The 14,409-nt window shown below is 51.1% G+C and overlaps 1 protein-coding gene across 1 annotated transcript in view; it reads right to left on the bottom strand.

Moving 5' to 3' along the window:
- KIF7 (kinesin family member 7) overlaps positions 1 to 14,409 on the bottom strand; it is a 797,909-nt gene that overhangs the window by 79,785 nt on the left and 703,715 nt on the right. The window lies entirely within an intron of this gene.

Below are 14,409 nucleotides of genomic sequence, written 5' to 3' on the forward strand. Positions count from 1 at the left end.
CTCTACCTCTTCCCAGTACTTTTGTATGAGGCAGAGTGCCTCAAACACACGTACTGCCTCGTATATAAGTACTGGGACGAGGAAGAATAGGGCTAGGAGTAAGCAAGGCATTAAACACAAGTAGTAGCGCAACACCATTGAGTTAACTGGGCTTCAGCACTACCCCCCTGACATTTTGGGCTATATTGACTCAACTTGGCTAACCTTTAGAGCAGTTGCCAGACCGAACAGGACACAGATTTTAAACGGCACCTGGTTTTTGCTGTTAACAAGAACCCAGCAATTACCAACGTAAAGCATTTCACTGTTAGTAGCTGCATTCAAATGCCACATTGTTTAGGCAATTGAAATCGTGATGTGGGTTTAGTACTTGCATGCCAGGGGGGTGATTGGAAGGGTAGAGAGGGAACAGGAGACTTATAAGAGAGAGTTAACTGCTTGTAACATTGAATCTGCGCTAGAATAGTCTCATTAAAATGCGTAAATAATTTGGATGCGCCCACACAAATAAGTTTCCCCCTCCCCACCGCATGTGAAGTTAGCGCCTCTCCCAACATTTGAAGAGTTAGCCCCCCCGAAATGAAGGTTTTCTTGTGCCCCTGTACACAAGCACACACACCATTCACCTTATACACACCCAGTCATCCACACATTTAAGTGTGCACCCTTTCACCATACACTCACACAGGTAGCCACCTATATATTTAAGTGTACACCCTTTCACCATGCAGGCACACCCACACAGCCACCCATACATTTGAGTGTGCACCCTTTCACCATAGACTAATACACGCACACCTCATGGAGTTGAGGGGGGCCCTATTACTTAAAAAAGAAATTGGGGCTCATTACGGGTCCAGCGGTAACCGTGCCGGTGCTACCGGCGGGTTGCCGCCGGACCCATAAAAAATTGCTATGGCCTGACTTCCCGGTGCCACCGTGCTATTTCAAGTCCGGCGGCTGGGAAATCAGGTGCTGGTAATTTCGTTAAACCCCAGACTCCACGGGAATGGGGACACAGAAGCACCTGCACCATTGTTAACGGTGCCGGTGCTTCCGTGACAGGTCTGCCTACCGTGGCTGCTGTGCCTGGCAGGGTCAGACCTGTCGGGCACGGCAGCCCCACCAGGCAGACCTGTAATATGCCGGTCCGGAAACAACAGTGCCTGTAAGCTTACCAGCACCGTTGTTTCCGGACCGGCATGGTCAGAATGAGCCCCATTGTTTCTTTTTTAAGTCACTATAACTTCATTAAGAAATTATTTCAGTTAAGGACCGAACCATAATCAAAATAATTTCTTTATGATGGCTGAGTGGCTTCAAAAACAAACTATTTCTTTTTGAAGGCATAGGGCTCCTCCCCCACCCCATGACATGGAGGCCTCCAGCCTAGGGTCTTCCATGTCATGGGGTACGGGGGCCCTCAGACTTCAAAAAGAAAGTTTCTTTTTGTAGTCACTCTGCCTTCATAAAGAAATTATTTCTGTTACAGAAATGTTCTTTATGAATGCAGAGTGAATTTCAAAAGAAACTTTTTTTTTTTTTTACTGGGGCCCCCTCCCAGCCATGTGCTGGTGGGGCCCCCTACACCGCGGGCCCCCCCCCGCACCGCGGGGGCTGCGGGGGCCCCTGTTACGCCAGTGCTTGGTCATCCTGGTCCTGGTTATACTGGTCCCCTTGAGAGCCAGGATCAAGTCAACCTGAGGTGTCTATAAAATATAGGCCCTGAGAGGGGAGTGGGAGGGGGAGCTTAGGGGTAGCCTGGGTCTGGGTTGAGGTGCTGGGCTGAGAGGTGTCCAGGCGTGCCTTCTTGGACGATGGTGCATCTCTAGCTACTCCTGTGTGTGAAGGGCCTTGAAGGTTTTATAGTTCTGCAGGGTACCAGTCCATGAACATTCTCCTCATAACTATCGAAACTCTATGGGGTCCACTCAGATGACTTTGAAAATATCTAGGGTGTAGGAGTGTCTTGTAAGGGTATAGGCTCCTTGTGGTGCATGGTCCCTGAAAGAATGTATACGGGTGCAGGGGTGAAGGGCTACTATCTTGGGAAGTAGAGGACTTAAACGGTAGAGGGGTCGAAGTTTTAGTGGATTTCGACATCTTGGATTTTAAAAGAGGGCCAAGGACGTGTTTCTTAATGAGTTCTCTCATTTTGGACGTAGTGGAAGGGGCCGTTGAAGCGCCTTTCGGCACATGAAAGGAGGTCTGTTTTATGCACAGTGTCAAAAACAGACTTGTGCATCTGCTTCCGAAGCCTGTCGTGCGGTGAGAGCGATGGCCCAGAGGACAGGGATGTTTTCGAGGTCCTTTCCTTTGACACCGCGTGTCTCTCAACGGTTGACACCGCAGTCGACAGTCAGCCGTCGGGTGTGTGCATGGTGTGGCGTGAAGTGTGTGTGCTTGAGCTGCCGGGTGTAGTCTCTGTAAAAGGACTGCCGACCTGCGTAATGAAGTCGGGGGCTCGCACGTGGGAGGTCTCTCGAATCCGGATCGCCCTCACCGTCACTTAAGGAGGTGGTACCCAAACTGATGGTTTCCAATTGATGTTATGGTAAATCTGTCCGAATTCGGCCAGTACCATTCGATCGATTGAACACGATCAGATTGGGTAATCACTACCAAACATGGCGAGCGGGGTTGGCGTGGGTGTCCCCTGCCCCCCATGTTTGGTAGTGATGTCCTTTGGGGGCAGCAGGGGTGTCCCCCGCTTCCAGAGGTTTGGAGGCGGGGGACAAAAACAAAAATGAAAAGCGGACCCAGTGCCGTCGGATCAGACCCGCGTAGGAGGGACAGATCCGACGCTGGAGGGTAAGATGATGAGCGGACACCATCAAAGTAAGTACAGGGTGTGTGGGGGAATGTATTTGGGGGGTTTAAGTATGGGCAGATTTGGCTGCAGCAAAATTGTCTTTGTGGCTGAATTGACCACGGTCAATTTCAGTCGCAAACAATTGTGCCACAGCCAAATCGTATAATCCACTTAGGACACCAACGCTGCCATCACTGGAAGCTCCCACCATGTCAGTGGAGGCCTCGGCTTGCATGGCGTTGGCGGCCTAGCATTTTGTTCTATGGTCCTTCAATGTCTTTGGTCAAAAGAGCTTCTTTTCTAGGTGATCCTGTGGAAGACAGTGGTTATACACCGTGTGTGTCTTCCCAGGGGTACTACCTATAGCAGGACGGTTTTCCATGATAGGTGGCAAAGGCAGCATGGCGAATTGAATGAAATGAGGGGAAGAGATTAGGCATTCTCTAAAAGGAGAAGAAAGTATGGCCTCCCCCCACTCTCCCTACTGTGAAAGGTTGAGGCTCGGTGTCCATCAGACAATTAGTCTGGCGAAATCCACTGCAGATGATCTTGGACGATGGGCGGTAGCGAAAGAATAGTAAGAAAGTCTACAATAAACTTTTTCTAATCAAAGGCATCAGCCTGACGAACTCCACAAACTTGCGTCGGACTACGATGGCGGAAAAAAACAATCTGAGGACGATGGGTACAGTGGACGTCACACTAGGGATAGTATTACTGACATGCCCAGTCGATGTCCCTTTTCGAGTTTCAAAAACAAAACATGTAATACTCAGACTACCACTACATGTCAGCCTCTGCATAGCATGTGATCTAAGCAGATCCATAGCCCCAGAAATATATATATAAATATGGCAAATATTACCTGTACCTGTAGTCGACTTTCTGATACTTGTATCCGCTTGGATTCACATGTTTTGATAGGCTGACATCTAGTGTTTGGTGGGTAGTATTGCATGACTGGTTTACAAAATGAGACGTTGACGGGGTGTGTCTATAATACTATCCCTAGTGTGACGTACACTGTACCCATGGCCCTTCATGTGCCGAGGTTTGTTTTGTTTTTGACACTGAGGATGCATGAAGTATGTGTTAGAGTACAGAAAATTGAAGCAGGTGCGAGATGTCCATGTTCCTTCTACCCAAACGAAGGGAGGAAGGGTGGGCACGTGTGACACTAAGTAGATACAAGTGTGAGAAAGACAATTTCAGGTATTTAATATTTGTCTTCCGAGGCTTGTGGATATGTATAGAATCACATGGTTTTCATAGATTAGCGAGCAGTACTAGGAGACGTAGGTGGGCTGTTAGAAGGTACAGAGGCAAACAGATGCTTTAACACTGCCTTCCCCAACTGAGAATCCCCTCTTGTTTGAGTACACAGTATTGTTGATTGCACATGTGAACTGAGCTCCATGTCGCTGCTTCATACATAGCCTCTAGAGGGACATTTGCAATGAAGGCTAAAGTTGCACAAGTACACCGAGTTGAGTGTGCTGTGTGTGTGAATGATAGTGTCTTGTTGGATAATGTGTAGCATTGTTGAATGCATTTTATAATCCATTTAGAAATTGCTGCTTTGGAGACAGGGTCGCCTTCTCTGCGTGCAGCTAAGGACACAAGGAATTGATTAGTCTTTGTAAATGGCTTTGTTTTGTCTAGGTAATACACATTACTGCTCCCCTGACCATCTAGAGTATGGAGGGCTCTTTCTCCACAGAGTTCTGACTACTTTGTCCTTGACAAATGGGTGCGATACTGATAGTGCTCGTAGCTCTTTCACTCTTCTTATAGTGGTGATTGCAATAAGAAAAGCAGTCTTGTAGGTGAAGCTAGATTTATGCATGGGTTCGAACACGACATTTAAATCCCACCCTGGGAGATAGTTTGAAATTGGGGGATACATTCTTTTGACCCCCTCCATGAAGGCATCATCCACTGGAACCTTCCACCAAGACACCTAGCTAGATGTACTTTTACAGCTTCACCTGTCTCACAGTGTACTTTTACAGCCTCACCTGTGTTTGCTGGCGCTTCGGACTTGTGGCACACTGATGCAGAGACACTTCCACTCCGGGAAAGCCTCTCTTGCTCGGCAGACCCTCGCCAAGTTCTCTTGCAGGCTTTGCGTTATCCCGCTCATCTGAACTGCCTCTGTTCCAGGCGACCACGTCCCCAGCAGCCTTGCTGCCGGTGGTTCAGTGGTCCTCTCACAGCACCCACTGTGCTCCTCCCTGTCTCCTGCTTCTTCAGTAAGTCAGGCTCGCAAGCCGTTGCTTGGAAGAGCGTTTCTCTCTTAGCACGGTCCGTACTGTGCGGCGGCGTCTAACTACAGTTCTGCTTCCCACACTGCCTACTCTGCCTCTCGTCTCCACCTGTCAATGGAAGGCATTCCCCAGGTTTAAATGTCCTGCACAACTCATTTACATTATGACAACTAGTCCACAGGTTTGGTTTGGGGTTTCCTTTAATCCACATCAACTCCTTCCTCAGCTTCTTAGTCTCACTTTTACAGGCTTTGTTGGAGTCCACATAAACTTTAGCTATTTTAAAGTTGTATTGTTTTGGATCTTTGAATGAATCTAAAACATTATAGACAGGAGATGTTAAGTGCGTATTATGTGTACCTGAAATATAGATGTGTTCTGTTTGGATTGTTGTGCAAGAAGAGGTTTTAAAAAAATAAATCTTTGTTTTTCATAACAATAATAAGAACAAAAAGGACTGCAATTTCACATCAAACATCCACAGTAATGTCACATCATCATCAATGGAGCATACAAAGTCGCTGACATCACTAATCAACCACGGTCTCTGGAGCACTGGCAGTGCAATGCGCACCACACATTAAGTATGCTGCATAAGGCCTCTATATATTCCTTGGTCAGTGGTGCAAAGTGGCGCCGTACTCAATTTCTACATCATGGCAGTACAAAATATCAATTTTGAACTGATCATGCAGTGGTGGGCGGCCCCTACCCAACACCATGGCAATCCTCCTCCTCACCAGGACCAGTAGGAGACGAGGGAAATGTCTAACATGCCCCATCTCTTTCCTATACTCCAACAGAGCCACCATAGGGGAAGGAGCAACTCTCCCCTCCATCCCCATGCCGCTCATGCTGTTTGTTTGTGGTCCCCTCCCCCCCATGCCTCTCTTGCTGCTCGTTTGTGCCCCCTACCCTCCTCCCTTGCCCCCTGTCTTCTTACATTGTTTTTCTCCTTCTCCCTCTTTCCCTTCCTACCCCCCTTTTTGCAGCATTCTGGCATTACCTCAATTGCCATCAGGCATAGTAATGTAGCCGCCAGTCTGTCTCTTTCCCTTGCCACCCCTCCCTTTCATTTTTTAATAGCACTTACTCTATCACTCTGTCTTGACTTGTGTGATAGACAAGCGGCTACATTACTATGCCTGTCTCCTTCTCGATCCCACCCCCAATCTACCTTCTATGTTACTTGCACTATCTGAAATGTTGCTAGGCTGATTATGATGGTTATTTTTCACATTCTGAATGTATCAAGGACTTGTAAGAATGTCAATGCATTCTCCCATGTTCCCTTCCCTGCCTTGAAGCACTTTGAAACACCTTGTGTATAGGCGCTAAACAAATAATCAATCAATCCAAAAATCTCACTTAGAATATCGAATATCTGGGTCCAGAAAGTGTGAACTCGGGGGCAATGCCACGATAAGTGCATGAAAGTGGCCAGGGTAGAACCACATCTCTGGCAGGTCTCAGATGTCTCAGGGAAGAACGTATGCAGGTCTGCTAGAGTGAAATAAAACTGGTGCAGGAATTTAAAGTGAATCAGCTTGACTCTACTATTGAATGCAACCTTTGTATGCCCAGGTTAGCAACATGCTAACCTGGGCACAGCAGTAATGCCAAGCATCGTCAGGGATAGCGAGGGAATTTTCCCATTTCCTACAGGAGTCATCCGCACAGCCCACTGCAGCGTCTATTTTTTTGCATATAGCCCAGATAAAAACCTCCCACCACTCTCCGCACTCATCACTACATGCAAAATAGGGGCAGTAGGAGGCACAGTAGAAAATGAGGGAAACCATTCTTTCAGCACATTCCGTAACCTGAAGAACAAGAACATGTCCAGGTCTGAGGTGCCACCCCTATTTATGAACTCATCAATCGTGAGGAATTGCCCCCGAGGAAATATGTCCTTCCAGCAAGAGACACCCAGCTTAGCCATGCATTGTACATAAACTGCCTCACTAATCAGTGGGATCCTGGAAACATGTAGAACTGGTAGGAGGGGGGGAATACAACACCTCCTTTCGCGACTTACCCACACAATGTGCAGCCAAGCTTTACAGGTAATTTCAACCATGTTTTTGGCCTAAGTCACGCATTGCTGGAAATTCAATATCACTCCCCGCAAGAGTGCAGGTGACACAAGTGCCCTTTAAATCTGGACATGCGATCCGTCAGGCTGCCGGTCATTCCAATAGGCGAGAAACGCAGTCCAATAGGATACCATATCGAGAAGCGACACCCCAACCCTGTCCAATGGCGCAATCAACTTGCTCCAGCGTATTCATGGTGGTTTACCCTGCCATATAAATCCAGAGAGCAATGACTCTACTTTCTTGAAAAAAGATGAGGGTACCACTATCGGTATATTTAGGAACGCATACAGAAATCTAGAAAGAAACACCATTTTAATCAAAGATATCCGTCCGTACAACGATAACCAAAGATGCCTCTACCTTTCAAGGGTTGACGCCACCTGAGTAAGTTTCACAATATAATTCTCTTGGTACAACACTTCAGGAGATGGTGCAATCACCACCCCACAGATAACGAGTACTGTCCTCATTCCTCATGTCACTTGAAGCCTAAACCCCCACAATACCTCTCCACTCAGTCAAGGGAAACCACGCTGATTTTGCAGGGTTAATATTAAGCCCAGAATATTGCCCAAACTCCAGGACATCTGCCATAATGAGCGCTAAATTCGTCAGAGGGTGAGAAACAAGCAGAATCATGTCTTCAGTCTAGAACGAGAACAGCAGACGGTGTGTAGAGAGGCCTATGCCCCTGTGTATATGCCTGGATCTTACCGATTCAGCCAAGGGTTCCACCACAGGAGCGAACAGAGGGGGGACAGGGGACACCCCATTTACTCTCAATCGTGCAACTGGGGGCGTGTAGAACAGGGTGACCAAGGAAAGAAACACTCCACCAACGCCCGAGCGCTGTGAACAAGAAAGGCCATTCCACAGAATTGAATGCCTTCTCAGCATCAAGGAGGGCTGCCACGACCTGGGACTGACTGTCCAAAACGGACAAAATGTCAAACACCCTGAGTAGACCGTACAAGGGGGACCTCCCCAGGATAAATCCTACCTCATGCATCGATATAGGGAGACACCAGTCCGTTAATGCATGCAGATACCCATCCAGAAAGTGAAGCACCAGAATTGTGGTAAACGCCTTATAATAGTTAGCAGAGAACCCTTCTGGGCCTGGTGCTTTCCCCGAAGGAAGGGCCTTAATGGCGGCATGAATCTCCTGCGAAGAAAGCATTATGCCCAACCAGTCCCTTTCCTCTTGTGACAGCCAGTACAAACTGCGACAAGTAATCATCCACAGCAGATTTGCTCGCTGAGGTTTTCGATGAGTACATCATTCTGTAATAGTCTACGAGAGTCCCAGAAATGTCCTTGTCATTATGGAGGAGGGTCTCAGCAGCGGACCGATTGGCAGAAATGTGGGAGTCTGAAGTCTCCAACCTTACTGCACGCGCCAGCAGTCTGCCAGGCCTCGGTCCCTCTCAGTACTGCTGCACTGCCGTTTGTCTGTGTAAGAACTTCACCTCCCTCTCCGCTATCTTTCTGAACTGCCCCAGCTATGTATAGAATCTCACCTGTAAACCAGGGTTGGTAAAAAAAACCCTTTTCTGACTCCACATCTCATAGGAGAGACTATCAGCCCGCTTAGCCTATATAGTCCTAAGAATCCCCACTTCCTTGGCAATACAAACCCCTTGAATCACACATTTAAAGGCCTTCCACAGTACACAGCTCGAGGCCACTGTCCCTTAGTTTTCCTGGAAATAATTAAGGATCTGCTCCCCGATATCTTCAAGTAACAACTCGTTGGTGAGGCTCTCGCATTCTTAAAAAAGAAAATATATATATATATATATATATACATATACTACAGTCTCACACCCACCCGATTCCCCCAAGCGAAACCAATATATAGTCCAAGGACAAGTCTCGCAGTCCTGTTCTGGATAAAGTTGTAGAGAAGGGAGAGTAGAGACAGGAAGATTTAGAAAGAGTCTGTTGCAGTAGTCCAGCCTAGAGAGGACCAGAGCTCTGGAGACAGTAAGCTTCTGGGGGAAAGAAAGGAAAGGAAGAATACCTCTGATGAGGTGCAGCTGATAGTTTGACTTCTTAGAGATGTTGGAGATGTGAGGAGAGAAAAAGAAGGTGGAGTTGAAAATGACGGACTTGTTCGAAATAAAACGTATCAAATGCCTTTTTTCCGACACCAAAAGTGGCGAAAAAAAAGTTTCAAATGCTTTTTTAAAATTTTTTATGGGGGGGGGGGTTCCCCCTCCAACTCCACGTTTTCTTTTTAAAAAAAAACTTTTTTATGCATACTAAACTAAAAAATATATAAATAAAATGGAACAAGTTACTTACCTGTAACTGTTGTTCTCCAGCATGGGTCTGGCATGGATTCACATGCTCATGAATATTTCCCGTCGTCAGGCTGGGAATCCTCAGTAAAGAAAAATCAGTATCAGTTTTGTTTCTGATCTGTCTTTCGTAGTAGTAACCAATCACTGATCTCTGCATCATAAATACTGACCACAGCCAATGACTGCCCTCTCCCTAAGCCCCGCCTCTGGCAGCCATCTTCAGATTTGGTAGCACGTGAAGTGGCAGTATGACCAAGTGAAGAGCCGCAGAGGGGTAGGCAGGAGGGTTCGCATGTGAATCCATGCCAGACCCATGCTGGAGAACAACAGTTACAGGTAAGTAACTTGTTCCTTCTCCAGCATGGGGTCTGGCATGGATTCACATGCTCATGAATAAAATAATACATAGCAGTACACACATGCACAACCACGGGAGGTGGCAAAGGCTCAACATTAAGCATTATATACAAAACTCAACATTAAGCAATTCTTACCTCCTCACCAGGCTCACCTTAGGCGAACAGGTTGCGCAGCACTGCTTGGCCGACCCTGGACTCCTCCCTGGAATCCCGATCGATGCAGTAGTATTTCGTGAAGGTGTGCGTCGACCTCCACGTAGCAGCCCTGCAGATGTCCAGCAAGGGCACACCAGATAGGAACGCCGTGGTAGCTGCGATCGCTCTGGTGGAAGGGGCTCTCGGACGGCCAGGCAGCGGTCGGTTTGCCAACCGATGACAGTACATGATACAGCCGGAGAGCCATCTGGAAATGGAGGCCTTCGAGAGAGCCTTCCCATGATTGACAGGTCCAAAGTTCACAAAAAGTTGTGACGTCTTCCGAAAACACTTCGTGCGGTCCACGTAGAACTTCAGCGCTCTAGCCACATCCAGCGAGTGCAAAGTCCTTTCAGCCGGCGACGAAGGCGACGGGAAGAAAACAGGCAACACCAAGGGTTCGTTGAGGTGGAAGTCCGACGGCACCTTGGGCATGAAGGAGGGGTGCGTCCTGAGCACTACCCTCGTGTCGTGAAAAGTCAAGTACGGGGGCTTGCAGGAAAGGGCCTGGATCTCTCCCACCCGTCGTGCGGAGGTGATGGCCACAAGAAACGCTGTTTTCCACGACAAGAACTTCAACGGAGCCGAGTGCAGAGGCTCGAACGGAGGTCCCATGAGCTTGGTCAGCACCACGTTGAGCTCCCACGCCGGGGCCGGAGCCGGAGCCTTCACCGGCGGGAACGATCTGAACAGTCCCTTCATGAATTCTTTCACCAGACGATGAGACCACAAAGACGTCCGTCCCGTGGTTCTGGTGCATCGGGAGATCGCAGCAGGATGAATCTTGATGGACGCGTGCGCCAGTCCAGCCTTGGCCAGCGTCAGTAGGTACGGCAGTACTTGGGGAGCCGTAATCCATAGAGGGTTAATCTTCTGTGCGTGGCACCAGACAGAACCTCTTCCATTTGTGTCCATAGCATTTAAGAGTTGAGGACGCCCTGGCCTTTGCAAGAACCTCTCTGCAGTCGGCCGGTATGTCGTAGCCTCCAAACTCTAACGCTGCAGGAGCCAGGCCTGCAAGTTCAGCGACTTCGGGTCGTGATGGAGGATGGCGCCTCCTTCCCTGGAGAGAAGATCCGCGTCCACTGGCAGCTTGATTGACGGGGACGCTGACAAGTCCAGAAGGTCCGGGAACCATATCTGCCTCGGCTACGCAGGTGCGACGAGGATCATCCTGCACCGTGACCTCTTGAGCTGGTTGATGAGCCGGATCAGCAACGGCAATGGAGGGAACGCGTATAGAAACAGGCCCTCCCAGGGGAACGAGAAAGCATCGCCCATGCTCCTCGGCTGGGGAAACCTGCTGGCGAACCTCCAGCACTTGGAGTTCGTCGCCGTCGCGAACAGATCGATCTGGGGTGTGCCCCACCGTCGGAAGAGGCGGTCCACTAGATCCTGTCGTAGTTCCCGGTCGTGGCACGAGCGCAGCTCTCTGCTGAGCGAGTCGGCGATGGTGTTTTTTATTCCTGCCAGATGAAACGGCACCAGAAACATCCCTTGGGCGACGGCCCAATGCCACAGATCCTGCGCCTCCTTGGACAGGGCTGGGGATCTGGTACCGCCCTGCTTCCTGATGTAGAACATGGTGGTGGTGGTGTCGGTGAAGATCCTCACCACCTTGCCCTTGAGGGACGGAAGAAAGGACCTGAGGGCCCAAAACACTGCATGGAGCTCCAGGACGTTGATATGGAGGGACTTCTCCGTCGGAAGCCAAAGGCCTCTCGCGTGCAGATTTTCAGTGTGCGCTCCCCACCCTTCCAGGGAGGCATCCGTGGTCACTGTCTTCTGGTGGCCGGGGGACTGGAAGTCCATGCCCGCCGTCAGATGCGCGCGGGTGCACCACCACCGGATCGCTCATCGGAAACTCTCGTCGAGTGTGATCCTCTCCTCGAAGCTGCCCGTCGTCTGGATCCAGCGCGCGTCCAGGAACTCCTGCAACGGGCGCATCCGGAGCCTGCACAGGCGGATGAGATAAATGCAAGAAGACATCATTCCGAGGAGGGACTTGATGGACCTCACCCTGGCCGCGTCCGCAACCAGCATCCGCTGCACCTTGCCCAAGATGGCCCTCGTCCTTTCCTCCGACGGAGAGGCCAGAAGCGACACTGTGTCGAGCTTCGCTCCCAGAAACAGTGCGTCTTGCGTGGGCACCAGGTGGGACTTGGTGTAGTTTATGGAGAATCCCAGGTCCACAAATAGTTGGACGGTCCTTGCCGTGTGCTCCACGGCGAGCTCCTTCGTCTTCGCTCGGATGAGACAGTCGTCCAGGTAGGGGTAGACGTGGATCCCCTCTAGGCGCAGCCGTGCCGCCACCGGTGCGAGGCACTTGGTGAACACCCTGGGTGCCGACCTCAATCCGAAGGGAAGGGCTCTGAACTGGTAGTGACGCCCTTGGACCACGAATCTTAGAAACTTTCGGTGTCCCTCTAGGATGGGGATATGGAAGTAGGCATCCTCCAAATCCAACGACAACAGGAAATCGCCCTCCTCCAGTTGACCCAGGACGTGTTGGAGGGTGACCATCCTGAAATTCTGTGCCTTGATGAATTTGTTCAGTCGTCGTAGGTCCAGGATGGGACGCCATCCTCCCGTCGTCTTCTTCACGAGGAAGTATCTTGAGTAAACTCCGGAGCCCCGAAGCCTCTTTGGGACGAGCTCGATGGCGCCCTTCCTGAGCATCGCCCTTACCTCCAAGAGAAGTTGAGGGACGTGATGTTCCTTCCTGGCCACAGGGGGAACGCGCGGGCACCTCTTTAAAAACTCGAGGGCGTGACCCTGAGCCAGGGCGTCCAGCACCCAACGATCAGTGGAGATGGACTCCCACACGCCGACGAAGCTCGCCAGCCGGCCTCCCACCGGGGTGCTTCGGTGGGGGCCCGACCCCACAGCCGGTTCAGTCCTGCTTCGACGAGGCTTTGCCGCCTTATCCTCCTTGGCGACGACGGCGGGGTCCGCCCGACTTGCCTCGTCCCCTGTAGGCTTCCTGTGACGACGAACGGGCCGCTTGACGATAGGTGGAAAATCCGCCGCTGGAACCTTTGGAGGCACCCTGTTTGCCTCCACCGCTCTGAAAGGGCGGCCGTCGTTGCTGGAGAACACCAAGAGCCCGGGCCGTCTCCGTGTCCGCCTTGATGGCTTGTAGGGAATCGTCCACTGTTTTCCCAAACAGGTTGCTCCCGTCGAACGGCATGTCCAAGACTCTGGTCTGCACGTCCTGACGGAAGTCAGTAGCCTTGAGCAATCCACGCCGCCTAAGGCACACACCGTCGCCCAACTGGCGAAATCCAGTGCCCGCGATGTCCGTCGCTATCGTAATGGCGTGGTCCGACGCCACTTCTCCTTCCTGCAAGATCTCTAGGGCCTCCGCCCTCTTGTCGTCTGGTAGGAAGTCCAGCAGAGGGGCGAGTTTGTACCACAACTCCCTGTCGTAGCGGGCTACGATAGCCAAGGCGTTGGCAGCCTTAATCGTCGTCGCTGCCGATGAGATGACTCTGCGTCCCATCGTGTCCAACTTCTTTCCCTCGCCGTCCGGCGGGGAGGTTGACGTAGAGGCCGCGCCCCCCCCCCCGCTTTCTTCCTGGCCGCCGCGGAGACGACCGAGTCCGGGGTCGGCTGTGCCCGAAGGGACAAGGGGGCCGCGTCCGGGACCCGGTACTTCTTCTCGTACCGATCCCTTCTAGCCGGCGTTGTGGATGGGTTCTTGAGGAGGGCGAGACCCTCATCCCAGATATCGTCCAGTAGAGGTACAGCGAGGACCGTCTTCCTCTTGGCCTCGCGCCGTTGATAAAGGAAACCTTCCTTCTTCTTCTCTTCCAGGCAGAGCTGGAAAAGCTCGGATGCCCTGGCGATCATGGCGTGAAACGATCCAATCTCGTCGGGCGGGGAAGCCCGGGTGGGAGGTGACGACGGGAGATCCTCGTCGTAAACCTTGTCGTCAGTACCCGTCGCGGCCGTGTCAGTCCCCGTATCATCACCACGTGTCGTGGACGGGGAGGAGGGCTGAGCAGGGCGCGTAGGTTGAAAATGAGGTGGAGGATGAATCCTTCTTCTCTTAAGAGGAGGGCTCCCAGAAGGGCCTGGCTCCGGGTCCCCCGTCGGGAGCGGTTCCTCCGTTGGTGGTAACGGCAGTCTCGTCCTTATCTCCGAGCATAAGGACTGTATAGCCAACAAAATGGCCGCCGAGTTGTCTTGCGGCACTGGTTGAGGGGGTTCCGACGGGCGATCAGGAGCCCCGTCGGCACCCTCGACGTTCTCGTCATCTCCCACGTCAGGGTCCCTCCCGACAGGATGGTCTTCTTCCACGCCAGCGCCGTGGCCTAAGACTTCGATCAGCTCCTCCTCAGAAGTTGAGGCCGAATCCACGACGACCTC

Source organism: Ambystoma mexicanum, chromosome 11 (genome assembly GCF_040938575.1).
Source record: "Ambystoma mexicanum isolate Mex_15411 chromosome 11, UKY_AmexF1_1, whole genome shotgun sequence".
NCBI classification, from domain to species: domain Eukaryota; kingdom Metazoa; phylum Chordata; class Amphibia; order Caudata; family Ambystomatidae; genus Ambystoma; species Ambystoma mexicanum.